Genomic DNA, 26719 nt, shown 5'->3' on the forward strand with positions numbered 1-26719 from the left:
TGTGGGGGAGCTCCAATGTTTGGGCACACAGGGGCTCTCCAAACGCAACATGGCGTCCGCTAACAATTTGAGCCGATTTTCCATTCAATTTGTTAGCGGACACCATGTCGCGTTTGGAGAGCCCGTGATGTGCCTAAACAGTGGAGCTCCCCCACAAGTGTACCCATTTTGGAAACTATACCCCTCAAGGATTTTATTAATGTGTATAGTGAACATTTTGAACCCAGAGGTACGGCACATTATTTGTTTACATTAGGTCATCATATTGAATAAGTTGTCATTATTCTTGAGCGCAAGTGCTCGCTACTTGAGTTTGCATCGGGTACTCAGGTATGCACCATGTACAGCGTGTGCTCGAGTGACATGCTCGAGTCCCTGCTCCGCATGTTTCACGGTTATTAGACACCCAAAAAAAAACATGCGAGGATCGCTCGTGCATGGCAGGCAATCCCCGTAAAGTTTTTTGGCCGCGAAGCATATGGGGCAGAGACTCGAGCATGTCACTCAAATACCCACGATACTCAATGCATACCAGAGCACCCGATGCAAACTCAAGTAGCGAGCACTTGCTCTCAACACTAGTCGCCATATCGTCATCTTTTTTTCTTACTTTTGAAAAAAATCCCAACCCCAGCCCTAACCCTAGCACAACCCTAGCCCCAGCACAACCCTAGCCCCAGCACAACCCTAGCCCCAGCACAACCCTAGCCCCAAACCCAGCCCTAACCCTAGCCCAATCCTAACCCAAGAGTTTATTTTTGACTCCGTTCCTTGTGCGGTATAAGTGATTAGACGACTTTATTCTTCGGGTCGGTGTGATTACAGCAATGCCAGAATCATATGGGGTTTTTATGACTGACAGCTGTCACACACTAAAAGACTCATTTTTTGTAAAATCTAGTTTTTGCATCGCCATATTTTGAGAGCTATAATTTTTCCAGATTTTGGCAGACAGTCATGTGACGGCTCGTTTTTTGCGGGATGACTTGACGTTGTTATTGGTGCCATTTTCAGGCACGTGACATTTTTTGATCGCTTTCTATTCCGATTTTTGGGAGGCAGAATAAACAAAAACCAACAATTCAGGAATTGTTTTTTTTTTTTTTTTTATTCTGTTCCGCGTGTGGTAAAATTGATGAAGTAGCTTTATTCTTCGGGTCAGTACGTTTACAGCGGTACCACATTTGTATCATTTTTCTATGTTTTGGCGCTTATACACAATAAAAGCTATTTTATAGAAAAAAATATTTTTTACTATCGCTTTATTCTGAGAGCTATAACTTTTTTATTTTTCGGCTGATGGAGCTGTATCGTGGCTTGTTTTTTGCGGGACGAGATGACGTTTTCAGCGGTATCATTTTTATTTATATGCGTCATTTTGATCGCGTGTTATTCCAATTTTTGTTTGGCGGTATGGTGATAAAGCATTGTTTTTTGCTTCGTTTTTTTTTTTTTTTTTTTACCGTGTTCACTGAAGGGGTTAACTAGTGGGACAGTTTTATAGGTCAGGTTGTTCCGGACGCGGCGATACCAAATATGTGTACTTTTATTGTTTTTTTTAATTTTTTTTTATAATAATATTTATTGATGGGTACATTATATTTTTATTTTTGGTGTATTATTTTTTTTATTTTTTTATAATATTTTTGCACATTTTTTTTTTTTTTTTTTCCACTTTCACACAGTTTATACACTTTATTACTTTGTCCCACTCTGGGACTTTCACTTTTTTTTTTCTGATCGCCTGCATGGCACAGGAATGGAGCACCAGCCCTATGCCATGAAGGCTGTCAGAAGTGCACAGTGTGAAGATTGCTTGGAGATGCACTGCGCATGTCCAAGCAATCTTCCTGCTCTCTGGTGACCCGGATGTTGTCATGACAACATCGGGTCGTCATGGCAACACCCGGGAAGCCTTTGCAGACTGCGCTGGAAGCCGGAAGAGGAGGTGAGTATCGCCGATCACCTCCTTTGCCCCCGCAATGCCGCGATCGACTTCGATCGACTTCGATCGCAGCATCGCGGGGGTTAATGTGCTGGGAGCGGTGCAGGACCGCTCCCTGCACATAGTACCGGGTGTCAGCTGTGACAATCAGCTGACACCCGGCGGCGATCGCGCCCGCACAGCCTGTGTGCGCGCGCGATCGCCATGACGTACTAATACGGGTCTGGGTATTAAGTCCCAGGGCACAGACGCGTATTAGTACGTCAGATGTCAGTAAGGGGTTAAAGAAGGGGTGCACCGGTCCTGGAGATACTGCAATACCAGGTCAATGCGTGGAGTGGACAGAGCAAGCTCTTTTTCCATCTCCCTGTTCTAAAAATCCATTTAATATATGGTCCCCAGATAGGGGACGTATCAGATATTAAACTGATAAGAACAGATACTACACTTGATCTTAGCCAAAAGGCCGAGAAGCGATAACCAGAATTGGTTTCAAACTACGGAGCCACCCAAGGATCCTGAAAAGTCCATTTGTGGAGATGAGCTCCTGGACTCCCGTTAAGAAGACATGTTGTCAACCTCTAGATCCCTTACATGCCTGCACTTTTCGGCTTGCTGCTGCTGCAATCCACGCGTTTTAGATCTGCATAACTCCACCTCTTTAAACACAGCACCTTCACCCCCTGCTGTTCCCACCCGCCTCAACACCGTTGGAAGGGAGGAGAACCAATTAAGGCGGGGGGTGGGGTGGAACGAGCAGCTGTCTACCCTTAGCAGGAGGGCTCCTGATTACATACCTCTCCTGCTGCTGCTGCTGCTGGCTGTCCAGCAGCAGACTGAAGGTGGCTGCTGCTGTGCACAGGTATATAAAGGCTCAGAGCCTATTATGACACGCGCAGCCAGCGTTCCATTGCCACATTCCATCTACTGCAGGCAGGATACCTGGCTGGCTGAATGTCGCTGAGAAGCTCACAGAGACCGCCATAAGCAACAGTTTAACAGAATGCCACAGACTAATCAACCAAACTTTTTGGGTTGGGTTCTCTTTTATAGTCTGCAGGCATTAAATGAAAGAAGTCAGTGTTCCAGCAGAGGGAGACAACGTTTCAGAAAAGGCATTGTAGCAAACCAAAAAAGAAATTTTAAGCGCAGCAGAGTAACCAGCGCACATACCTGTTAGCTCAGGTGAGTTTAAAAGGCTGCTGTTGATAACAAGGGCATTTGCTAAATAGATGGTGTGTGTGCAACAATATACTGAAAGGTCAATTATATTGTGCAGCTTATCTCACCACCTGTAGTTATTTAGGTGAAAGCTCCAAAATGCTTGCCTAATATGTCTGTTTATCCAAAAGGAAGTAAAAAGGGAGAGCTAGAAAGATAGCATTGCATCACATTACATGGCAATGCAATGCACAGTTGCTGAAGTTGAACCAAAATGAGCTTGTAATCTGGCTTCTGCAACTTTGAACATGAAAAATCCAATGAGGAGAAGAAAAGCAAAGCCAAAGAGTCCATCCCAAAATCCGACAAACAAGCAAAATGAACAAAAAACATTGAATTCAATTCTTTCTGATTTTAGAAACTGCATTAAAGAAGGGGTGCACCGGTCCTGGAGATACTGCAATACCAGGTCAATGCGTGGAGTGGACAGAGCAAGCTCTTTTTCCATCTCCCTGTTCTAAAAATCCATTTAATATATGGTCCCCAGATAGGGGACGTATCAGATATTAAACTGATAAGAACAGATACTACACTTGATCTTAGCCAAAAGGCCGAGAAGCGATAACCAGAATTGGTTTCAAACTACGGAGCCACCCAAGGATCCTGAAAAGTCCATTTGTGGAGATGAGCTCCTGGACTCCCGTTAAGAAGACATGTTGTCAACCTCTAGATCCCTTACATGCCTGCACTTTTCGGCTTGCTGCTGCTGCAATCCACGCGTTTTAGATCTGCATAACTCCACCTCTTTAAACACAGCACCTTCACCCCCTGCTGTTCCCACCCGCCTCAACACCGTTGGAAGGGAGGAGAACCAATTAAGGCGGGGGGTGGGGTGGAACGAGCAGCTGTCTACCCTTAGCAGGAGGGCTCCTGATTACATACCTCTCCTGCTGCTGCTGCTGCTGCTGGCTGTCCAGCAGCAGACTGAAGGTGGCTGCTGCTGTGCACAGGTATATAAAGGCTCAGAGCCTATTATGACACGCGCAGCCAGCGTTCCATTGCCACATTCCATCTACTGCAGGCAGGATACCTGGCTGGCTGAATGTCGCTGAGAAGCTCACAGAGACCGCCATAAGCAACAGTTTAACAGAATGCCACAGACTAATCAACCAAACTTTTTGGGTTGGGTTCTCTTTTATAGTCTGCAGGCATTAAATGAAAGAAGTCAGTGTTCCAGCAGAGGGAGACAACGTTTCAGAAAAGGCATTGTAGCAAACCAAAAAAGAAATTTTAAGCGCAGCAGAGTAACCAGCGCACATACCTGTTAGCTCAGGTGAGTTTAAAAGGCTGCTGTTGATAACAAGGGCATTTGCTAAATAGATGGTGTGTGTGCAACAATATACTGAAAGGTCAATTATATTGTGCAGCTTATCTCACCACCTGTAGTTATTTAGGTGAAAGCTCCAAAATGCTTGCCTAATATGTCTGTTTATCCAAAAGGAAGTAAAAAGGGAGAGCTAGAAAGATAGCATTGCATCACATTACATGGCAATGCAATGCACAGTTGCTGAAGTTGAACCAAAATGAGCTTGTAATCTGGCTTCTGCAACTTTGAACATGAAAAATCCAATGAGGAGAAGAAAAGCAAAGCCAAAGAGTCCATCCCAAAATCCGACAAACAAGCAAAATGAACAAAAAACATTGAATTCAATTCTTTCTGATTTTAGAAACTGCATTAAAGAAGGGGTGCACCGGTCCTGGAGATACTGCAATACCAGGTCAATGCGTGGAGTGGACAGAGCAAGCTCTTTTTCCATCTCCCTGTTCTAAAAATCCATTTAATATATGGTCCCCAGATAGGGGACGTATCAGATATTAAACTGATAAGAACAGATACTACACTTGATCTTAGCCAAAAGGCCGAGAAGCGATAACCAGAATTGGTTTCAAACTACGGAGCCACCCAAGGATCCTGAAAAGTCCATTTGTGGAGATGAGCTCCTGGACTCCCGTTAAGAAGACATGTTGTCAACCTCTAGATCCCTTACATGCCTGCACTTTTCGGCTTGCTGCTGCTGCAATCCACGCGTTTTAGATCTGCATAACTCCACCTCTTTAAACACAGCACCTTCACCCCCTGCTGTTCCCACCCGCCTCAACACCGTTGGAAGGGAGGAGAACCAATTAAGGCGGGGGGTGGGGTGGAACGAGCAGCTGTCTACCCTTAGCAGGAGGGCTCCTGATTACATACCTCTCCTGCTGCTGCTGCTGCTGGCTGTCCAGCAGCAGACTGAAGGTGGCTGCTGCTGTGCACAGGTATATAAAGGCGCAGAGCCTATTATGACACGCGCAGCCAGCGTTCCATTGCCACATTCCATCTACTGCAGGCAGGATACCTGGCTGGCTGAATGTCGCTGAGAAGCTCACAGAGACCGCCATAAGCAACAGTTTAACAGAATGCCACAGACTAATCAACCAAACTTTTTGGGTTGGGTTCTCTTTTATAGTCTGCAGGCATTAAATGAAAGAAGTCAGTGTTCCAGCAGAGGGAGACAACGCTTCAGAAAAGGCATTGTAGCAAACCAAAAAAGAAATTTTAAGCGCAGCAGAGTAACCAGCGCACATACCTGTTAGCTCAGGTGAGTTTAAAAGGCTGCTGTTGATAACAAGGGCATTTGCTAAATAGATGGTGTGTGTGCAACAATATACTGAAAGGTCAATTATATTGTGCAGCTTATCTCACCACCTGTAGTTATTTAGGTGAAAGCTCCAAAATGCTTGCCTAATATGTCTGTTTATCCAAAAGGAAGTAAAAAGGGAGAGCTAGAAAGATAGCATTGCATCACATTACATGGCAATGCAATGCACAGTTGCTGAAGTTGAACCAAAATGAGCTTGTAATCTGGCTTCTGCAACTTTGAACATGAAAAATCCAATGAGGAGAAGAAAAGCAAAGCCAAAGAGTCCATCCCAAAATCCGACAAACAAGCAAAATGAACAAAAAACATTGAATTCAATTCTTTCTGATTTTAGAAACTGCATTAAAGAAGGGGTGCACCGGTCCTGGAGATACTGCAATACCAGGTCAATGCGTGGAGTGGACAGAGCAAGCTCTTTTTCCATCTCCCTGTTCTAAAAATCCATTTAATATATGGTCCCCAGATAGGGGACGTATCAGATATTAAACTGATAAGAACAGATTTTTTTCTTTTTCATTTTGTTCTTATATTTCAGTTGTTATTTCTCTTCTAATATTTCTCTTGCCTTATAATCTGTTCATGCTACAAGGTTCCACAGATGAAAATTCCATAGACTCTTGGCTCTTTTTTTCCCAATTCTCTTCAGATCTAACAGGTAATAAATATATATTTCACTTAGTGCTAATTTTATGCATTCACTTTCACTTATAAAATCTCTTTTAAAAAGCAATATGTTTCGGACTTTCCATAGCGCATTCTTTATTCCATTTATCATTATCCAGATGACTCTTTCTTTTTCTTTTGATTGACATGTAAAATTTCCATATAAAACTACTTCGTGATTTAAAAACTTAAGACCAGTAACAAACTTTAAGAGACTTCCAACTTCTTTCCAGACATTTTGGGCATAAAAACAGTTCCAAAAGGTGTGTAAAACTGTTTCCTCTCTAACACAGCCTGTTCTAGGGCATCTTGCAGTATTGCACAATCCCCTTCTGTGTTGAAAAAATCTAACAGGAACACATTCTTGCACTATTGCCCATGCTAAGTCTTTATATTCATTTGTTAGATAAGGTGCATAAGTCATTCTCCAAATTCTTCCACTTTTAGTGTATGTAAAGTTTGCCACTGCTGTCATCGTTTCTTTTCTCTTTGTCTCTAGAGCCAGTCTTCTTGAATTTGACAGCATCTCCACATCTATTTCAGGTAAGTTATAAAGTCTAATTGTTTTTTCTAGTAAGACATATTGTTTTGGTGGTGTAATTAGGACAGGAGAATTTTGGGGCAATGTTATCCACTTTCTTTTCCTAAAGATATCTCCAGCTGCATATCTTAAGTAGAAAGACCAATGAGTTCTTAGATTGGTCATTTTGAAGCAAAAACTAAAGAACTTTAGGTACAAAAATTTTTTGATATTTGGGATATTCTTTCCACCATATTTATGCTGCTTGTACATTGTCTCTCTTCGAACCTTCTCCATTTTTGATCCCCACAGAAAAAGAAAAATTTGTCTCTGGAGAAACTTTACTGTGTTCTCATTCGGAGGGTACACCATACTTAAAAACAACATTATCGGCAACAACAAAGACTTAATGATCAAGTTTTTACCTTCCATTGATAATTTTCTGAGTTTCCATAAACTTATCTTCTTTTTCATTTTCTCCTTCACCAACTGCCAACTTTCTTCTCCATCATTCTTCTTTGTAAACACAACACCTAAAATTTTGATCTTATCACTTCTTATTTTAAGTTGAGGAATCTGCGCATCTGACCAATCACCGAATCCAAGACATTCGCTCTTCTCCAAGTTCAGTTTGAAGGCAGATGCTAAACAGAAAAAATCAGTAGTTCTTACTGCTCTTCTCAGCGATTGTTCTGAGTCGCACATGATCGTGATGTCATCCATGTACCCCAGTGACTTAGTACTTAGTCCATTTCCACCTGGTATGGGTACACCTTTCACCATCTTATCTTTCCTCAACATTGCCAGTAGAGGCTCGATTGTGCAGATAAAAAGCAGAGGCGAGAGTGGGCATCCTTGTTTGACGCCCGACTTTAGAAAAACTTCTGAAGATAAAAAACCATTAATTAAAATCCTGCTAAAACTTCCATCATATAAAAGTGCAATGTGCTTAATAAAAACATCCGGGAATTTCATTTTCTTTAACACAGAATACAGGTACTTATGAGAGACTCTGTCGTACGCTTTCTGGAAATCAAGGGACAGAAGAGCTAGCTTTTGCTTCCTCTCTTGCTGATACCATATTGCGTCCCGTATAATATTCAAGTTTTCTGCAATTGTACGACCAGGCACACCACATACCTGATCAGGATGCACGACCTTCTCTATCACCTTCTTCATTCTGTTCACCATGATTTTTGCCATAATTTTATAATCTACGTTGAGTAACGTGATTGGTCTCCAGTTCTCTAGATTAGTCTTATCTCCTTTTTTAAAAAGCAGGGTGACCACACCACTTCTCCAAGATTCAGGCAATTTGTCACATAAAAAGACAGCTTTAAAAAACTCAAACAGGTCGTCTTTTAAAATCTCCCAAAAAGTAAGATAAAATTCAATTTGTAGTCCGTCAGTACCCGGTGTTTTTCCTCTAGAAAAGCTTTTGATTGCACTTAGCAGTTCTTCTTCACAGATATCTTCAATCAACAACTCTTGATCTTGCTTTTCAAGGTGATTCTGCAATGAATTAAGAGCATCAGGTAAAAAATCAGCGTCAATTTTCTTTTCGCTAAAAAGATTTTGATAAAAAGTTTGCGCTTTGTCCAACAGTCCATCTTTAGTTGTTTCACCATCAAGTTCTTTAATTAATTCTTTGCGTTCTAAAGATTTTTTGAAAAAGAACCTGGAACATGTTTCATTTTTTTCCATATGTTCTACCTTGGCGTTGAAAATTATTTCTTTGCCTTTCTGTTCAATTGCTTTTTTAATGTCTTCTTTGACTTGTAAAATAACATCCTCCATATCTATCCCTGCATTTCTGAGTTTGTAACCTGTTTGCAGTTTTGTATTCAGGTCTTTAAACCATTTCTGATTCTGTCTGGCCTTCCTTTTGCCAGCTAAGAGAAAAAAATGTCTAATTTGAAACTTCACATACTCCCACCATTCTAGAATTCTTTTGTAATAACGTTTTTTCCCCTGTAGTTTTTTATAAAATTTCAAAAATTCCTCTTTTATACTTTCATCTTCCAGCAGCAGAGTGTTCAACTTCCAGACACCTCGCCCTTTCTCTAGACTGGGCAATTCCAAGTGAGTAATTAACGTTTTGTGGTCAGAAAAGATGTTACCTGTTAGATCCACTTTATTCACTTTAAAACTCTGTGATGTCAGAACAAAGTCAATTCTTGATTTTAGAAGATTTTTCTCCCAAGTGTATCCTGGTTCAGAGGTATTCTTTACTCTCCAGACATCATTCAGGCAAGTATCGTCGATTAGATTTTTTAACTGCATCTCAGTTTTGTCTTTCCTTCTAGTACCTGATGTCCTATTTTCATCAGACCGGATACAATTGAAGTCACCGCCAACCACAGTTGGTGTAGGACCAGGTATAAAGAGTTTGATGATATCTAATAAACTGGATCTTTCCTCTTTAATCGGAGATGCATAAACATTAATCAGCTTGAACTCGGATCCACAGTAACTCACATTAACAACTAGTGCACGTCCAGGTTCAACTTCAGTGAACGAGGTAACCTTAAAGTCTTTGTTTTTAAACAGGACGCCAACACCAGTAGCACGCGATCCATTTTCACCGGACCAGATGGAAGGTCCGTTCGCCCAATCTTCCCTTAGTTTGTTATAGTTAGGGTCATGGTCAATGCCGCATTCTTGAAGTAAAAAAATATCAGCATCTAAAGTCATCAGGTAAGAAAATAAAGCAGCTCTCTTGACAGAGCCCTTTAAACTCCTCACATTTAGTGAGGCAATTTTGAGTGTAGCCATAAATCATTTAAACAGAACTTGAGTCCGTATCTGACATGAATCCGACCGGGGTAGAGGGACCCGCAGAAACGTCCGTGTCTGAGAATTCCTCGATGTTCACCGGATCAGATGGGTTTACAGGTTTAGGAACTGAGATGATCGGTTTAGGTGAGTAATTAGGGAGGACTATTTTCAAACGCCCAGCAGGTCTTTTGCTGGCGCTCTCTCCCTTAAACAAACTCGACTTCTCCTTTTTCCTTTTCCTCAAAACCTCCACGTCAATGTCAATCTCCTCCTCCTCCTCCTCACCACCAGCCTCCTTAGAAGACTCCTCTCCCATCTCCACTTCAGACTCAGCTGGATTCTCCTCCACCACATGACCATCTGGACTCTCCGACCAATCCTTGAGAACAATGCTATCCCCAGGCGGGTCCCCAGCAGTGTCCTTGGGCGGATCCCCAGAAGGGTTCCCGGGAGGGTCCTTGGATTTGTCTGTTTGTTCTTCAGGACTGGACCGCTTCGGAGGGGCTCCCCCCCGAGCTGCATCTGCATAGCTGAAGGTCTTTTTTCTCAACGGACAATCCCGAAAAGAGTGCCCAGGGATACGGCAGATATTACAGATCATCTGATTTGGGCAGTTCAGAGTGACATGTCCTTTTTGATAGCACTTCTTGCAAAGAGCGTTCTCCTCCTTGCAGCTCTCAAAGGAATGCCCAAAGTCCATACATTTTCTGCAGAAGATAGGCATCCCTGGATAGAAGAGTCTTCCTCTCTCTCTGCCAATCAGGAAGCTCTGAGGCGGATGATTGAGTCCACCAATTCCCAAACCTTCTCTCAGCTTCACGATGAACTTGTATTTTCCGGTCCACAACCTCTCAGAGTTCATGATTTTGTGAGAGAAGTGGACCTCAGAGCAATAGTTATGCAGAAACGCAGCCACATCCTTTTCAGAGACATGCGGATTGCTCATATGAACCACCACAGACTTCTCTTCTGCCAGGCAGAGGGTCACAAAACACAGTCCTTTAAGATCTTCCTCCTGAAGTCTCAGCTTGATCTGATGGTAAAAATTCTGAGATGCCACTTCAGAGGTCAGGGTAAGCACAAAGCGTCCAGGAGCATCTTGAAGTGCCAGAATGTTCTCCCTTTTCACCTGCAGGATCTCAAGCAGGACTTTCCTCACGAAGAAAGACAGGGAGAACTTGTCACGGGCTCGCTCTTCAACTTCAATCTTGAAAGAGTTCTTGATCTTCAAGTCGCCAGCTCCAGCAGAACGGAGAGTAGCCGATGTCGCCATCGCCATATTCAGGTAAGTCGATCGCCTTCTTGGTTCTCTTCAGCACGCACACCCCCTATAGCAGCAGGAGGCTTAAGACAGTAGAACTGTCGATGCCTCAAGGCCGAGGATGCGATAGGCTTTGGAGTCTTCCAGCAACAACACTTGGTCGTAGCCAAAAGGCCGAGAAGCGATAACCAGAATTGGTTTCAAACTACGGAGCCACCCAAGGATCCTGAAAAGTCCATTTGTGGAGATGAGCTCCTGGACTCCCGTTAAGAAGACATGTTGTCAACCTCTAGATCCCTTACATGCCTGCACTTTTCGGCTTGCTGCTGCTGCAATCCACGCGTTTTAGATCTGCATAACTCCACCTCTTTAAACACAGCACCTTCACCCCCTGCTGTTCCCACCCGCCTCAACACCGTTGGAAGGGAGGAGAACCAATTAAGGCGGGGGGTGGGGTGGAACGAGCAGCTGTCTACCCTTAGCAGGAGGGCTCCTGATTACATACCTCTCCTGCTGCTGCTGGCTGTCCAGCAGCAGACTGAAGGTGGCTGCTGCTGTGCACAGGTATATAAAGGCTCAGAGCCTATTATGACACGCGCAGCCAGCGTTCCATTGCCACATTCCATCTACTGCAGGCAGGATACCTGGCTGGCTGAATGTCGCTGAGAAGCTCACAGAGACCGCCATAAGCAACAGTTTAACAGAATGCCACAGACTAATCAACCAAACTTTTTGGGTTGGGTTCTCTTTTATAGTCTGCAGGCATTAAATGAAAGAAGTCAGTGTTCCAGCAGAGGGAGACAACGTTTCAGAAAAGGCATTGTAGCAAACCAAAAAAGAAATTTTAAGCGCAGCAGAGTAACCAGCGCACATACCTGTTAGCTCAGGTGAGTTTAAAAGGCTGCTGTTGATAACAAGGGCATTTGCTAAATAGATGGTGTGTGTGCAACAATATACTGAAAGGTCAATTATATTGTGCAGCTTATCTCACCACCTGTAGTTATTTAGGTGAAAGCTCCAAAATGCTTGCCTAATATGTCTGTTTATCCAAAAGGAAGTAAAAAGGGAGAGCTAGAAAGATAGCATTGCATCACATTACATGGCAATGCAATGCACAGTTGCTGAAGTTGAACCAAAATGAGCTTGTAATCTGGCTTCTGCAACTTTGAACATGAAAAATCCAATGAGGAGAAGAAAAGCAAAGCCAAAGAGTCCATCCCAAAATCCGACAAACAAGCAAAATGAACAAAAAACATTGAATTCAATTCTTTCTGATTTTAGAAACTGCATTAAAGAAGGGGTGCACCGGTCCTGGAGATACTGCAATACCAGGTCAATGCGTGGAGTGGACAGAGCAAGCTCTTTTTCCATCTCCCTGTTCTAAAAATCCATTTAATATATGGTCCCCAGATAGGGGACGTATCAGATATTAAACTGATAAGAACAGATACTACACTTGATCTTAGCCAAAAGGCCGAGAAGCGATAACCAGAATTGGTTTCAAACTACGGAGCCACCCAAGGATCCTGAAAAGTCCATTTGTGGAGATGAGCTCCTGGACTCCCGTTAAGAAGACATGTTGTCAACCTCTAGATCCCTTACATGCCTGCACTTTTCGGCTTGCTGCTGCTGCAATCCACGCGTTTTAGATCTGCATAACTCCACCTCTTTAAACACAGCACCTTCACCCCCTGCTGTTCCCACCCGCCTCAACACCGTTGGAAGGGAGGAGAACCAATTAAGGCGGGGGGTGGGGTGGAACGAGCAGCTGTCTACCCTTAGCAGGAGGGCTCCTGATTACATACCTCTCCTGCTGCTGCTGGCTGTCCAGCAGCAGACTGAAGGTGGCTGCTGCTGTGCACAGGTATATAAAGGCTCAGAGCCTATTATGACACGCGCAGCCAGCGTTCCATTGCCACATTCCATCTACTGCAGGCAGGATACCTGGCTGGCTGAATGTCGCTGAGAAGCTCACAGAGACCGCCATAAGCAACAGTTTAACAGAATGCCACAGACTAATCAACCAAACTTTTTGGGTTGGGTTCTCTTTTATAGTCTGCAGGCATTAAATGAAAGAAGTCAGTGTTCCAGCAGAGGGAGACAACGTTTCAGAAAAGGCATTGTAGCAAACCAAAAAAGAAATTTTAAGCGCAGCAGAGTAACCAGCGCACATACCTGTTAGCTCAGGTGAGTTTAAAAGGCTGCTGTTGATAACAAGGGCATTTGCTAAATAGATGGTGTGTGTGCAACAATATACTGAAAGGTCAATTATATTGTGCAGCTTATCTCACCACCTGTAGTTATTTAGGTGAAAGCTCCAAAATGCTTGCCTAATATGTCTGTTTATCCAAAAGGAAGTAAAAAGGGAGAGCTAGAAAGATAGCATTGCATCACATTACATGGCAATGCAATGCACAGTTGCTGAAGTTGAACCAAAATGAGCTTGTAATCTGGCTTCTGCAACTTTGAACATGAAAAATCCAATGAGGAGAAGAAAAGCAAAGCCAAAGAGTCCATCCCAAAATCCGACAAACAAGCAAAATGAACAAAAAACATTGAATTCAATTCTTTCTGATTTTAGAAACTGCATTAAAGAAGGGGTGCACCGGTCCTGGAGATACTGCAATACCAGGTCAATGCGTGGAGTGGACAGAGCAAGCTCTTTTTCCATCTCCCTGTTCTAAAAATCCATTTAATATATGGTCCCCAGATAGGGGACGTATCAGATATTAAACTGATAAGAACAGATACTACACTTGATCTTAGCCAAAAGGCCGAGAAGCGATAACCAGAATTGGTTTCAAACTACGGAGCCACCCAAGGATCCTGAAAAGTCCATTTGTGGAGATGAGCTCCTGGACTCCCGTTAAGAAGACATGTTGTCAACCTCTAGATCCCTTACATGCCTGCACTTTTCGGCTTGCTGCTGCTGCAATCCACGCGTTTTAGATCTGCATAACTCCACCTCTTTAAACACAGCACCTTCACCCCCTGCTGTTCCCACCCGCCTCAACACCGTTGGAAGGGAGGAGAACCAATTAAGGCGGGGGGTGGGGTGGAACGAGCAGCTGTCTACCCTTAGCAGGAGGGCTCCTGATTACATACCTCTCCTGCTGCTGCTGCTGCTGGCTGTCCAGCAGCAGACTGAAGGTAGCTGCTGCTGTGCACAGGTATATAAAGGCTCAGAGCCTATTATGACACGCGCAGCCAGCGTTCCATTGCCACATTCCATCTACTGCAGGCAGGATACCTGGCTGGCTGAATGTCGCTGAGAAGCTCACAGAGACCGCCATAAGCAACAGTTTAACAGAATGCCACAGACTAATCAACCAAACTTTTTGGGTTGGGTTCTCTTTTATAGTCTGCAGGCATTAAATGAAAGAAGTCAGTGTTCCAGCAGAGGGAGACAACGTTTCAGAAAAGGCATTGTAGCAAACCAAAAAAGAAATTTTAAGCGCAGCAGAGTAACCAGCGCACATACCTGTTAGCTCAGGTGAGTTTAAAAGGCTGCTGTTGATAACAAGGGCATTTGCTAAATAGATGGTGTGTGTGCAACAATATACTGAAAGGTCAATTATATTGTGCAGCTTATCTCACCACCTGTAGTTATTTAGGTGAAAGCTCCAAAATGCTTGCCTAATATGTCTGTTTATCCAAAAGGAAGTAAAAAGGGAGAGCTAGAAAGATAGCATTGCATCACATTACATGGCAATGCAATGCACAGTTGCTGAAGTTGAACCAAAATGAGCTTGTAATCTGGCTTCTGCAACTTTGAACATGAAAAATCCAATGAGGAGAAGAAAAGCAAAGCCAAAGAGTCCATCCCAAAATCCGACAAACAAGCAAAATAAACAAAAAACATTGAATTCAATTCTTTATGATTTTAGAAACTGCATTAAAGAAGGGGTGCACCGGTCCTGGAGATACTGCAATACCAGGTCAATGCGTGGAGTGGACAGAGCAAGCTCTTTTTCCATCTCCCTGTTCTAAAAATCCATTTAATATATGGTCCCCAGATAGGGGACGTATCAGATATTAAACTGATAAGAACAGATACTACACTTGATCTTAGCCAAAAGGCCGAGAAGCGATAACCAGAATTGGTTTCAAACTACGGAGCCACCCAAGGATCCTGAAAAGTCCATTTGTGGAGATGAGCTCCTGGACTCCCGTTAAGAAGACATGTTGTCAACCTCTAGATCCCTTACATGCCTGCACTTTTCGGCTTGCTGCTGCTGCAATCCACGCGTTTTAGATCTGCATAACTCCACCTCTTTAAACACAGCACCTTCACCCCCTGCTGTTCCCACCCGCCTCAACACCGTTGGAAGGGAGGAGAACCAATTAAGGCGGGGGGTGGGGTGGAACGAGCAGCTGTCTACCCTTAGCAGGAGGGCTCCTGATTACATACCTCTCCTGCTGCTGCTGCTGCTGGCTGTCCAGCAGCAGACTGAAGGTGGCTGCTGCTGTGCACAGGTATATAAAGGCTCAGAGCCTATTATGACACGCGCAGCCAGCGTTCCATTGCCACATTCCATCTACTGCAGGCAGGATACCTGGCTGGCTGAATGTCGCTGAGAAGCTCACAGAGACCGCCATAAGCAACAGTTTAACAGAATGCCACAGACTAATCAACCAAACTTTTTGGGTTGGGTTCTCTTTTATAGTCTGCAGGCATTAAATGAAAGAAGTCAGTGTTCCAGCAGAGGGAGACAACGTTTCAGAAAAGGCATTGTAGCAAACCAAAAAAGAAATTTTAAGCGCAGCAGAGTAACCAGCGCACATACCTGTTAGCTCAGGTGAGTTTAAAAGGCTGCTGTTGATAACAAGGGCATTTGCTAAATAGATGGTGTGTGTGCAACAATATACTGAAAGGTCAATTATATTGTGCAGCTTATCTCACCACCTGTAGTTATTTAGGTGAAAGCTCCAAAATGCTTGCCTAATATGTCTGTTTATCCAAAAGGAAGTAAAAAGGGAGAGCTAGAAAGATAGCATTGCATCACATTACATGGCAATGCAATGCACAGTTGCTGAAGTTGAACCAAAATGAGCTTGTAATCTGGCTTCTGCAACTTTGAACATGAAAAATCCAATGAGGAGAAGAAAAGCAAAGCCAAAGAGTCCATCCCAAAATCCGACAAACAAGCAAAATGAACAAAAAACATTGAATTCAATTCTTTCTGATTTTAGAAACTGCATTAAAGAAGGGGTGCACCGGTCCTGGAGATACTGCAATACCAGGTCAATGCGTGGAGTGGACAGAGCAAGCTCTTTTTCCATCTCCCTGTTCTAAAAATCCATTTAATATATGGTCCCCAGATAGGGGACGTATCAGATATTAAACTGATAAGAACAGATACTACACTTGATCTTAGCCAAAAGGCCGAGAAGCGATAACCAGAATTGGTTTCAAACTACGGAGCCACCCAAGGATCCTGAAAAGTCCATTTGTGGAGATGAGCTCCTGGACTCCCGTTAAGAAGACATGTTGTCAACCTCTAGATCCCTTACATGCCTGCACTTTTCGGCTTGCTGCTGCTGCAATCCACGCGTTTTAGATCTGCATAACTCCACCTCTTTAAACACAGCACCTTCACCCCCTGCTGTTCCCACCCACCTCAACACCGTTGGAAGGGAGGAGAACCAATTAAGGCGGGGGGTGGGGTGGAACGAGCAGCTGTCTACCCTTAGCAGGAGGGCTCCTGATTACATACCTCTCCTGCTGCTGCTGCTGCTGGCTGTCCAGCAGCAGACTGAAGGTGGCTGCTGCTGTGCACAGGTATATAAAGGCTCAGAGCCTATTATGACACGCGCAGCCAGCGTTCCATTGCCACATTCCATCTACTGCAGGCAGGATACCTGGCTGGCTGAATGTCGCTGAGAAGCTCACAGAGACCGCCATAAGCAACAGTTTAACAGAATGCCACAGACTAATCAACCAAACTTTTTGGGTTGGGTTCTCTTTTATAGTCTGCAGGCATTAAATGAAAGAAGTCAGTGTTCCAGCAGAGGGAGACAACGTTTCAGAAAAGGCATTGTAGCAAACCAAAAAAGAAATTTTAAGCGCAGCAGAGTAACCAGCGCACATACCTGTTAGCTCAGGTGAGTTTAAAAGGCTGCTGTTGATAACAAGGGCATTTGCTAAATAGATGGTGTGTGTGCAACAATATACTGAAAGGTCAATTATATTGTGCAGCTTATCTCACCACCTGTAGTTATTTAGGTGAAAGCTCCAAAATGCTTGCCTAATATGTCTGTTTATCCAAAAGGAAGTAAAAAGGGAGAGCTAGAAAGATAGCATTGCATCACATTACATGGCAATGCAATGCACAGTTGCTGAAGTTGAACCAAAATGAGCTTGTAATCTGGCTTCTGCAACTTTGAACATGAAAAATCCAATGAGGAGAAGAAAAGCAAAGCCAAAGAGTCCATCCCAAAATCCGACAAACAAGCAAAATGAACAAAAAACATTGAATTCAATTCTTTCTGATTTTAGAAACTGCATTAAAGAAGGGGTGCACCGGTCCTGGAGATACTGCAATACCAGGTCAATGCGTGGAGTGGACAGAGCAAGCTCTTTTTCCATCTCCCTGTTCTAAAAATCCATTTAATATATGGTCCCCAGATAGGGGACGTATCAGATATTAAACTGATAAGAACAGATACTACACTTGATCTTAGCCAAAAGGCCGAGAAGCGATAACCAGAATTGGTTTCAAACTACGGAGCCACCCAAGGATCCTGAAAAGTCCATTTGTGGAGATGAGCTCCTGGACTCCCGTTAAGAAGACATGTTGTCAACCTCTAGATCCCTTACATGCCTGCACTTTTCGGCTTGCTGCTGCTGCAATCCACGCGTTTTAGATCTGCATAACTCCACCTCTTTAAACACAGCACCTTCACCCCCTGCTGTTCCCACCCACCTCAACACCGTTGGAAGGGAGGAGAACCAATTAAGGCGGGGGGTGGGGTGGAACGAGCAGCTGTCTACCCTTAGCAGGAGGGCTCCTGATTACATACCTCTCCTGCTGCTGCTGCTGCTGGCTGTCCAGCAGCAGACTGAAGGTGGCTGCTGCTGTGCACAGGTATATAAAGGCTCAGAGCCTATTATGACACGCGCAGCCAGCGTTCCATTGCCACATTCCATCTACTGCAGGCAGGATACCTGGCTGGCTGAATGTCGCTGAGAAGCTCACAGAGACCGCCATAAGCAACAGTTTAACAGAATGCCACAGACTAATCAACCAAACTTTTTGGGTTGGGTTCTCTTTTATAGTCTGCAGGCATTAAATGAAAGAAGTCAGTGTTCCAGCAGAGGGAGACAACGTTTCAGAAAAGGCATTGTAGCAAACCAAAAAAGAAATTTTAAGCGCAGCAGAGTAACCAGCGCACATACCTGTTAGCTCAGGTGAGTTTAAAAGGCTGCTGTTGATAACAAGGGCATTTGCTAAATAGATGGTGTGTGTGCAACAATATACTGAAAGGTCAATTATATTGTGCAGCTTATCTCACCACCTGTAGTTATTTAGGTGAAAGCTCCAAAATGCTTGCCTAATATGTCTGTTTATCCAAAAGGAAGTAAAAAGGGAGAGCTAGAAAGATAGCATTGCATCACATTACATGGCAATGCAATGCACAGTTGCTGAAGTTGAACCAAAATGAGCTTGTAATCTGGCTTCTGCAACTTTGAACATGAAAAATCCAATGAGGAGAAGAAAAGCAAAGCCAAAGAGTCCATCCCAAAATCCGACAAACAAGCAAAATGAACAAAAAACATTGAATTCAATTCTTTCTGATTTTAGAAACTGCATTAAAGAAGGGGTGCACCGGTCCTGGAGATACTGCAATACCAGGTCAATGCGTGGAGTGGACAGAGCAAGCTCTTTTTCCATCTCCCTGTTCTAAAAATCCATTTAATATATGGTCCCCAGATAGGGGACGTATCAGATATTAAACTGATAAGAACAGATACTACACTTGATCTTAGCCAAAAGGCCGAGAAGCGATAACCAGAATTGGTTTCAAACTACGGAGCCACCCAAGGATCCTGAAAAGTCCATTTGTGGAGATGAGCTCCTGGACTCCCGTTAAGAAGACATGTTGTCAACCTCTAGATCCCTTACATGCCTGCACTTTTCGGCTTGCTGCTGCTGCAATCCACGCGTTTTAGATCTGCATAACTCCACCTCTTTAAACACAGCACCTTCACCCCCTGCTGTTCCCACCCGCCTCAACACCGTTGGAAGGGAGGAGAACCAATTAAGGCGGGGGGTGGGGTGGAACGAGCAGCTGTCTACCCTTAGCAGGAGGGCTCCTGATTACATACCTCTCCTGCTGCTGCTGCTGCTGGCTGTCCAGCAGCAGACTGAAGGTGGCTGCTGCTGTGCACAGGTATATAAAGGCTCAGAGCCTATTATGACACGCGCAGCCAGCGTTCCATTGCCACATTCCATCTACTGCAGGCAGGATACCTGGCTGGCTGAATGTCGCTGAGAAGCTCACAGAGACCGCCATAAGCAACAGTTTAACAGAATGCCACAGACTAATCAACCAAACTTTTTGGGTTGGGTTCTCTTTTATAGTCTGCAGGCATTAAATGAAAGAAGTCAGTGTTCCAGCAGAAGGAGACAACGTTTCAGAAAAGGCATTGTAGCAAACCAAAAAAGAAATTTTAAGCGCAGCAGAGTAACCAGCGCACATACCTGTTAGCTCAGGTGAGTTTAAAAGGCTGCTGTTGATAACAAGGGCATTTGCTAAATAGATGGTGTGTGTGCAACAATATACTGAAAGGTCAATTATATTGTGCAGCTTATCTCACCACCTGTAGTTATTTAGGTGAAAGCTCCAAAATGCTTGCCTAATATGTCTGTTTATCCAAAAGGAAGTAAAAAGGGAGAGCTAGAAAGATAGCATTGCATCACATTACATGGCAATGCAATGCACAGTTGCTGAAGTTGAACCAAAATGAGCTTGTAATCTGGCTTCTGCAACTTTGAACATGAAAAATCCAATGAGGAGAAGAAAAGCAAAGCCAAAGAGTCCATCCCAAAATCCGACAAACAAGCAAAATGAACAAAAAACATTGAATTCAATTCTTTCTGATTTTAGAAACTGCATTAAAGAAGGGGTGCACCGGTCCTGGAGATACTGCAATACCAGGTCAATGCGTGGAGTGGACAGAGCAAGCTCTTTTTCCATCTCCCTGTTCTAAAAATCCATTTAATATATGGTCCCCAGATAGGGGACGTATCAGATATTAAACTGATAAGAACAGATACTACACTTGATCTTAGCCAAAAGGCCGAGAAGCGATAACCAGAATTGGTTTCAAACTACGGAGCCACCCAAGGATCCTGAAAAGTCCATTTGTGGAGATGAGCTCCTGGACTCCCGTTAAGAAGACATGTTGTCAACCTCTAGATCCCTTACATGCCTGCACTTTTCGGCTTGCTGCTGCTGCAATCCACGCGTTTTAGATCTGCATAACTCCACCTCTTTAAACACAGCACCTTCACCCCCTGCTGTTCCCACCCGCCTCAACACCGTTGGAAGGGAGGAGAACCAATTAAGGCGGGGGGTGGGGTGGAACGAGCAGCTGTCTACCCTTAGCAGGAGGGCTCCTGATTACATACCTCTCCTGCTGCTGCTGCTGCTGGCTGTCCAGCAGCAGACTGAAGGTGGCTGCTGCTGTGCACAGGTATATAAAGGCTCAGAGCCTATTATGACACGCGCAGCCAGCGTTCCATTGCCACATTCCATCTACTGCAGGCAGGATACCTGGCTGGCTGAATGTCGCTGAGAAGCTCACAGAGACCGCCATAAGCAACAGTTTAACAGAATGCCACAGACTAATCAACCAAACTTTTTGGGTTGGGTTCTCTTTTATAGTCTGCAGGCATTAAATGAAAGAAGTCAGTGTTCCAGCAGAGGGAGACAACGTTTCAGAAAAGGCATTGTAGCAAACCAAAAAAGAAATTTTAAGCGCAGCAGAGTAACCAGCGCACATACCTGTTAGCTCAGGTGAGTTTAAAAGGCTGCTGTTGATAACAAGGGCATTTGCTAAATAGATGGTGTGTGTGCAACAATATACTGAAAGGTCAATTATATTGTGCAGCTTATCTCACCACCTGTAGTTATTTAGGTGAAAGCTCCAAAATGCTTGCCTAATATGTCTGTTTATCCAAAAGGAAGTAAAAAGGGAGAGCTAGAAAGATAGCATTGCATCACATTACATGGCAATGCAATGCACAGTTGCTGAAGTTGAACCAAAATGAGCTTGTAATCTGGCTTCTGCAACTTTGAACATGAAAAATCCAATGAGGAGAAGAAAAGCAAAGCCAAAGAGTCCATCCCAAAATCCGACAAACAAGCAAAATGAACAAAAAACATTGAATTCAATTCTTTCTGATTTTAGAAACTGCATTAAAGAAGGGGTGCACCGGTCCTGGAGATACTGCAATACCAGGTCAATGCGTGGAGTGGACAGAGCAAGCTCTTTTTCCATCTCCCTGTTCTAAAAATCCATTTAATATATGGTCCCCAGATAGGGGACGTATCAGATATTAAACTGATAAGAACAGATACTACACTTGATCTTAGCCAAAAGGCCGAGAAGCGATAACCAGAATTGGTTTCAAACTACGGAGCCACCCAAGGATCCTGAAAAGTCCATTTGTGGAGATGAGCTCCTGGACTCCCATTAAGAAGACATGTTGTCAACCTCTAGATCCCTTACATGCCTGCACTTTTCGGCTTGCTGCTGCTGCAATCCACGCGTTTTAGATCTGCATAACTCCACCTCTTTAAACACAGCACCTTCACCCCCTGCTGTTCCCACCCGCCTCAACACCGTTGGAAGGGAGGAGAACCAATTAAGGCGGGGGGTGGGGTGGAACGAGCAGCTGTCTACCCTTAGCAGGAGGGCTCCTGATTACATACCTCTCCTGCTGCTGCTGCTGCTGGCTGTCCAGCAGCAGACTGAAGGTGGCTGCTGCTGTGCACAGGTATATAAAGGATCAGAGCCTATTATGACACGCGCAGCCAGCGTTCCATTGCCACATTCCATCTACTGCAGGCAGGATACCTGGCTGGCTGAATGTCGCTGAGAAGCTCACAGAGACCGCCATAAGCAACAGTTTAACAGAATGCCACAGACTAATCAACCAAACTTTTTGGGTTGGGTTCTCTTTTATAGTCTGCAGGCATTAAATGAAAGAAGTCAGTGTTCCAGCAGAGGGAGACAACGTTTCAGAAAAGGCATTGTAGCAAACCAAAAAAGAAATTTTAAGCGCAGCAGAGTAACCAGCGCACATACCTGTTAGCTCAGGTGAGTTTAAAAGGCTGCTGTTGATAACAAGGGCATGTGCTAAATAGATGGTGTGTGTGCAACAATATACTGAAAGGTCAATTATATTGTGCAGCTTATCTCACCACCTGTAGTTATTTAGGTGAAAGCTCCAAAATGCTTGCCTAATATGTCTGTTTATCCAAAAGGAAGTAAAAAGGGAGAGCTAGAAAGATAGCATTGCATCACATTACATGGCAATGCAATGCACAGTTGCTGAAGTTGAACCAAAATGAGCTTGTAATCTGGCTTCTGCAACTTTGAACATGAAAAATCCAATGAGGAGAAGAAAAGCAAAGCCAAAGAGTCCATCCCAAAATCCGACAAACAAGCAAAATGAACAAAAAACATTGAATTCAATTCTTTCTGATTTTAGAAACTGCATTAAAGAAGGGGTGCACCGGTCCTGGAGATACTGCAATACCAGGTCAATGCGTGGAGTGGACAGAGCAAGCTCTTTTTCCATCTCCCTGTTCTAAAATTCCATTTAATATATGGTCCCCAGATAGGGGACGTATCAGATATTAAACTGATAAGAACAGATACTACACTTGATCTTAGCCAAAAGGCCGAGAAGCGATAACCAGAATTGGTTTCAAACTACGGAGCCACCCAAGGATCCTGAAAAGTCCATTTGTGGAGATGAGCTCCTGGACTCCCGTTAAGAAGACATGTTGTCAACCTCTAGATCCCTTACATGCCTGCACTTTTCGGCTTGCTGCTGCTGCAATCCACGCGTTTTAGATCTGCATAACTCCACCTCTTTAAACACAGCACCTTCACCCCCTGCTGTTCCCACCCGCCTCAACACCGTTGGAAGGGAGGAGAACCAATTAAGGCGGGGGGTGGGGTGGAACGAGCAGCTGTCTACCCTTAGCAGGAGGGCTCCTGATTACATACCTCTCCTGCTGCTGCTGCTGCTGGCTGTCCAGCAGCAGACTGAAGGTGGCTGCTGCTGTGCACAGGTATATAAAGGCTCAGAGCCTATTATGACACGCGCAGCCAGCGTTCCATTGCCACATTCCATCTACTGCAGGCAGGATACCTGGCTGGCTGAATGTCGCTGAGAAGCTCACAGAGACCGCCATAAGCAACAGTTTAACAGAATGCCACAGACTAATCAACCAAACTTTTTGGGTTGGGTTCTCTTTTATAGTCTGCAGGCATTAAATGAAAGAAGTCAGTGTTCCAGCAGAGGGAGACAACGTTTCAGAAAAGGCATTGTAGCAAACCAAAAAAGAAATTTTAAGCGCAGCAGAGTAACCAGCGCACATACCTGTTAGCTCAGGTGAATTTAAAAGGCTGCTGTTGATAACAAGGGCATTTGCTAAATAGATGGTGTGTGTGCAACAATATACTGAAAGGTCAATTATATTGTGCAGCTTATCTCACCACCTGTAGTTATTTAGGTGAAAGCTCCAAAATGCTTGCCTAATATGTCTGTTTATCCAAAAGGAAGTAAAAAGGGAGAGCTAGAAAGATAGCATTGCATCACATTACATGGCAATGCAATGCACAGTTGCTGAAGTTGAACCAAAATGAGCTTGTAATCTGGCTTCTGCAACTTTGAACATGAAAAATCCAATGAGGAGAAGAAAAGCAAAGCCAAAGAGTCCATCCCAAAATCCGACAAACAAGCAAAATGAACAAAAAACATTGAATTCAATTCTTTCTGATTTTAGAAACTGCATTAAAGAAGGGGTGCACCGGTCCTGGAGATACTGCAATACCAGGTCAATGCGTGGAGTGGACAGAGCAAGCTCTTTTTCCATCTCCCTGTTCTAAAAATCCATTTAATATATGGTCCCCAGATAGGGGACGTATCAGATATTAAACTGATAAGAACAGATACTACACTTGTTCTTAGCCAAAAGGCCGAGAAGCGATAACCAGAATTGGTTTCAAACTACGGAGCCACCCAAGGATCCTGAAAAGTCCATTTGTGGAGATGAGCTCCTGGACTCCCGTTAAGAAGACATGTTGTCAACCTCTAGATCCCTTACATGCCTGCACTTTTCGGCTTGCTGCTGCTGCAATCCACGCGTTTTAGATCTGCATAACTCCACCTCTTTAAACACAGCACCTTCACCCCCTGCTGTTCCCACCCGCCTCAACACCGTTGGAAGGGAGGAGAACCAATTAAGGCGGGGGGTGGGGTGGAACGAGCAGCTGTCTACCCTTAGCAGGAGGGCTCCTGATTACATACCTCTCCTGCTGCTGCTGCTGCTGGCTGTCCAGCAGCAGACTGAAGGTGGCTGCTGCTGTGCACAGGTATATAAAGGCTCAGAGCCTATTATGACACGCGCAGCCAGCGTTCCATTGCCACATTCCATCTACTGCAGGCAGGATACCTGGCTGGCTGAATGTCGCTGAGAAGCTCACAGAGACCGCCATAAGCAACAGTTTAACAGAATGCCACAGACTAATCAACCAAACTTTTTGGGTTGGGTTCTCTTTTATAGTCTGCAGGCATTAAATGAAAGAAGTCAGTGTTCCAGCAGAGGGAGACAACGTTTCAGAAAAGGCATTGTAGCAAACCAAAAAAGAAATTTTAAGCGCAGCAGAGTAACCAGCGCACATACCTGTTAGCTCAGGTGAGTTTAAAAGGCTGCTGTTGATAACAAGGGCATTTGCTAAATAGATGGTGTGTGTGCAACAATATACTGAAAGGTCAATTATATTGTGCAGCTTATCTCACCACCTGTAGTTATTTAGGTGAAAGCTCCAAAATGCTTGCCTAATATGTCTGTTTATCCAAAAGGAAGTAAAAAGGGAGAGCTAGAAAGATAGCATTGCATCACATTACATGGCAATGCAATGCACAGTTGCTGAAGTTGAACCAAAATGAGCTTGTAATCTGGCTTCTGCAACTTTGAACATGAAAAATCCAATGAGGAGAAGAAAAGCAAAGCCAAAGAGTCCATCCCAAAATCCGACAAACAAGCAAAATGAACAAAAAACATTGAATTCAATTCTTTCTGATTTTAGAAACTGCATTAAAGAAGGGGTGCACCGGTCCTGGAGATACTGCAATACCAGGTCAATGCGTGGAGTGGACAGAGCAAGCTCTTTTTCCATCTCCCTGTTCTAAAAATCCATTTAATATATGGTCCCCAGATAGGGGACGTATCAGATATTAAACTGATAAGAACAGATCAGGTTTCAACATATTTTATTAAGTGCGTAAAAGATGGTTTACAATCAAAAACAACAACACAAACAGTACATTATTAAAACACAGAATTCCACCCATAAAAACCCCATATACGATTAGCATCCCTCCTCCCAATACATTTGACATCCCTCAAGTAATAAATATACATCTGGCTAAAAGCAATTTTAAGACAATCCTTCACAGAAATAGAATCACGTTTAAAAAGTAAAATATTGCGTGCCTTCCAAAGGGCTTCTTTAAAACAGTTAATCATACACCAACATATACAATACTGTTGAGGGGTCGGACATTTAAAAAGGCCATATAAAACATATTCATGGTTAAAATCTCTTAAACCGCAAGTCCATTTTAAAAGAATCCCAACTTTGTGCCAAAGTTCCTGTGCAAATGGGCAATTCCACATAAGGTGCAAGGTGGTTTCGTCATTAACACATGAGTCTCTGGGGCATTTGGCTCTGGCCACCAGGCCTCTCCTGTGTTGAAATTCTCTGGTGGGGAGGCACTGGTGGACCACCATCCATGCGATGTCCTTATGTCCATTTGCTAAGAATTTCCCGAAGACATTCTTCCAAACTTGCTTCGATCTCTCTTCTGAGAAATTTACTATGGGAGTCACATCTTCATTCCTCCTCAGAAAAGATAAAAGCTTCTTGCGGTCTTTAAAAATGTCCATATTAAAATCACCAAGGCTATAAAATCGAACAGTCTTTTCTAAGATTGCTTGGTGTTTGGGGGGGCATAGTAAAACAGGGGAATTCAACGACAACTTAAACCATCTTTTAAAAATCATCCCACAAGTATATTTTAAAAAATAACTTAGCGCACTATTACCATTAAAATGTTTGAAACAAAAGCAGAAATAATTTAAATACAAATAAATATGTAAATCGGGGACATCCCTTCCGCCGTTCATTTTATTCTTCCTCATTATTTCTCGCCTTAATTTTTCCATTTTGGAGTTCCATAAAAACATAAAGATCATCCTAGTCATTTTTTTAATTAAAACATCAGAGGGGGGGTACACCATAGCTATATACAGTATGAGGGGTAACAACACTGATTTTATAATTAAAATTTTCCCCTCCATTGTTAGGGACCTCAAACCCCAAAATGATATTTTCTTTGACATTTTTTCTATGACATTCTCCCAGCTTTGAGTTCCCACATTCT

General features: G+C 43.6%; 15 non-coding genes across 15 annotated transcripts; all 15 read right to left on the reverse strand.

Annotated features, from left to right (window-relative positions):
* Positions 1-2232: 2232 nt before the first annotated feature.
* LOC141213908 (U2 spliceosomal RNA) lies at positions 2233-2423 on the reverse strand. The gene has a single exon (XR_012283241.1). It is a non-coding gene; the product is annotated as a U2 spliceosomal RNA (small nuclear RNA).
* A 1115-nt stretch (positions 2424-3538) lies between these two features.
* LOC141213909 (U2 spliceosomal RNA) lies at positions 3539-3729 on the reverse strand. The gene has a single exon (XR_012283242.1). It is a non-coding gene; the product is annotated as a U2 spliceosomal RNA (small nuclear RNA).
* A 1118-nt stretch (positions 3730-4847) lies between these two features.
* On the reverse strand, positions 4848-5038 carry LOC141213910 (U2 spliceosomal RNA). Its single transcript, XR_012283243.1, has one exon. It is a non-coding gene; the product is annotated as a U2 spliceosomal RNA (small nuclear RNA).
* Positions 5039-6153: 1115 nt separating this feature from the next.
* LOC141214108 (U2 spliceosomal RNA) lies at positions 6154-6335 on the reverse strand. The gene has a single exon (XR_012283429.1). It is a non-coding gene; the product is annotated as a U2 spliceosomal RNA (small nuclear RNA).
* Positions 6336-12322: 5987 nt separating this feature from the next.
* On the reverse strand, positions 12323-12513 carry LOC141213911 (U2 spliceosomal RNA). The gene has a single exon (XR_012283244.1). It is a non-coding gene; the product is annotated as a U2 spliceosomal RNA (small nuclear RNA).
* Positions 12514-13622: 1109 nt separating this feature from the next.
* Positions 13623-13813, reverse strand: LOC141213912 (U2 spliceosomal RNA). The gene has a single exon (XR_012283245.1). It is a non-coding gene; the product is annotated as a U2 spliceosomal RNA (small nuclear RNA).
* A 1115-nt stretch (positions 13814-14928) lies between these two features.
* On the reverse strand, positions 14929-15119 carry LOC141213913 (U2 spliceosomal RNA). Its single transcript, XR_012283246.1, has one exon. It is a non-coding gene; the product is annotated as a U2 spliceosomal RNA (small nuclear RNA).
* Positions 15120-16234: 1115 nt separating this feature from the next.
* LOC141213915 (U2 spliceosomal RNA) lies at positions 16235-16425 on the reverse strand. Its single transcript, XR_012283248.1, has one exon. It is a non-coding gene; the product is annotated as a U2 spliceosomal RNA (small nuclear RNA).
* Positions 16426-17540: 1115 nt separating this feature from the next.
* On the reverse strand, positions 17541-17731 carry LOC141213916 (U2 spliceosomal RNA). The gene has a single exon (XR_012283249.1). It is a non-coding gene; the product is annotated as a U2 spliceosomal RNA (small nuclear RNA).
* A 1115-nt stretch (positions 17732-18846) lies between these two features.
* LOC141213917 (U2 spliceosomal RNA) lies at positions 18847-19037 on the reverse strand. Its single transcript, XR_012283250.1, has one exon. It is a non-coding gene; the product is annotated as a U2 spliceosomal RNA (small nuclear RNA).
* A 1115-nt stretch (positions 19038-20152) lies between these two features.
* On the reverse strand, positions 20153-20343 carry LOC141213918 (U2 spliceosomal RNA). Its single transcript, XR_012283251.1, has one exon. It is a non-coding gene; the product is annotated as a U2 spliceosomal RNA (small nuclear RNA).
* A 1115-nt stretch (positions 20344-21458) lies between these two features.
* Positions 21459-21649, reverse strand: LOC141213919 (U2 spliceosomal RNA). The gene has a single exon (XR_012283252.1). It is a non-coding gene; the product is annotated as a U2 spliceosomal RNA (small nuclear RNA).
* A 1115-nt stretch (positions 21650-22764) lies between these two features.
* Positions 22765-22955, reverse strand: LOC141214013 (U2 spliceosomal RNA). Its single transcript, XR_012283344.1, has one exon. It is a non-coding gene; the product is annotated as a U2 spliceosomal RNA (small nuclear RNA).
* Positions 22956-24070: 1115 nt separating this feature from the next.
* On the reverse strand, positions 24071-24261 carry LOC141214033 (U2 spliceosomal RNA). Its single transcript, XR_012283364.1, has one exon. It is a non-coding gene; the product is annotated as a U2 spliceosomal RNA (small nuclear RNA).
* Positions 24262-25376: 1115 nt separating this feature from the next.
* Positions 25377-25566, reverse strand: LOC141214101 (U2 spliceosomal RNA). The gene has a single exon (XR_012283426.1). It is a non-coding gene; the product is annotated as a U2 spliceosomal RNA (small nuclear RNA).
* Positions 25567-26719: the final 1153 nt, after the last annotated feature.

The sequence above is a fragment of the Phyllobates terribilis genome, unplaced genomic scaffold (genome assembly GCF_046119375.1).
Source record: "Phyllobates terribilis strain yellow unplaced genomic scaffold, ASM4611937v1 Scaffold_213__1_contigs__length_3403324, whole genome shotgun sequence".
NCBI lineage: Eukaryota > Metazoa > Chordata > Amphibia > Anura > Dendrobatidae > Phyllobates > Phyllobates terribilis.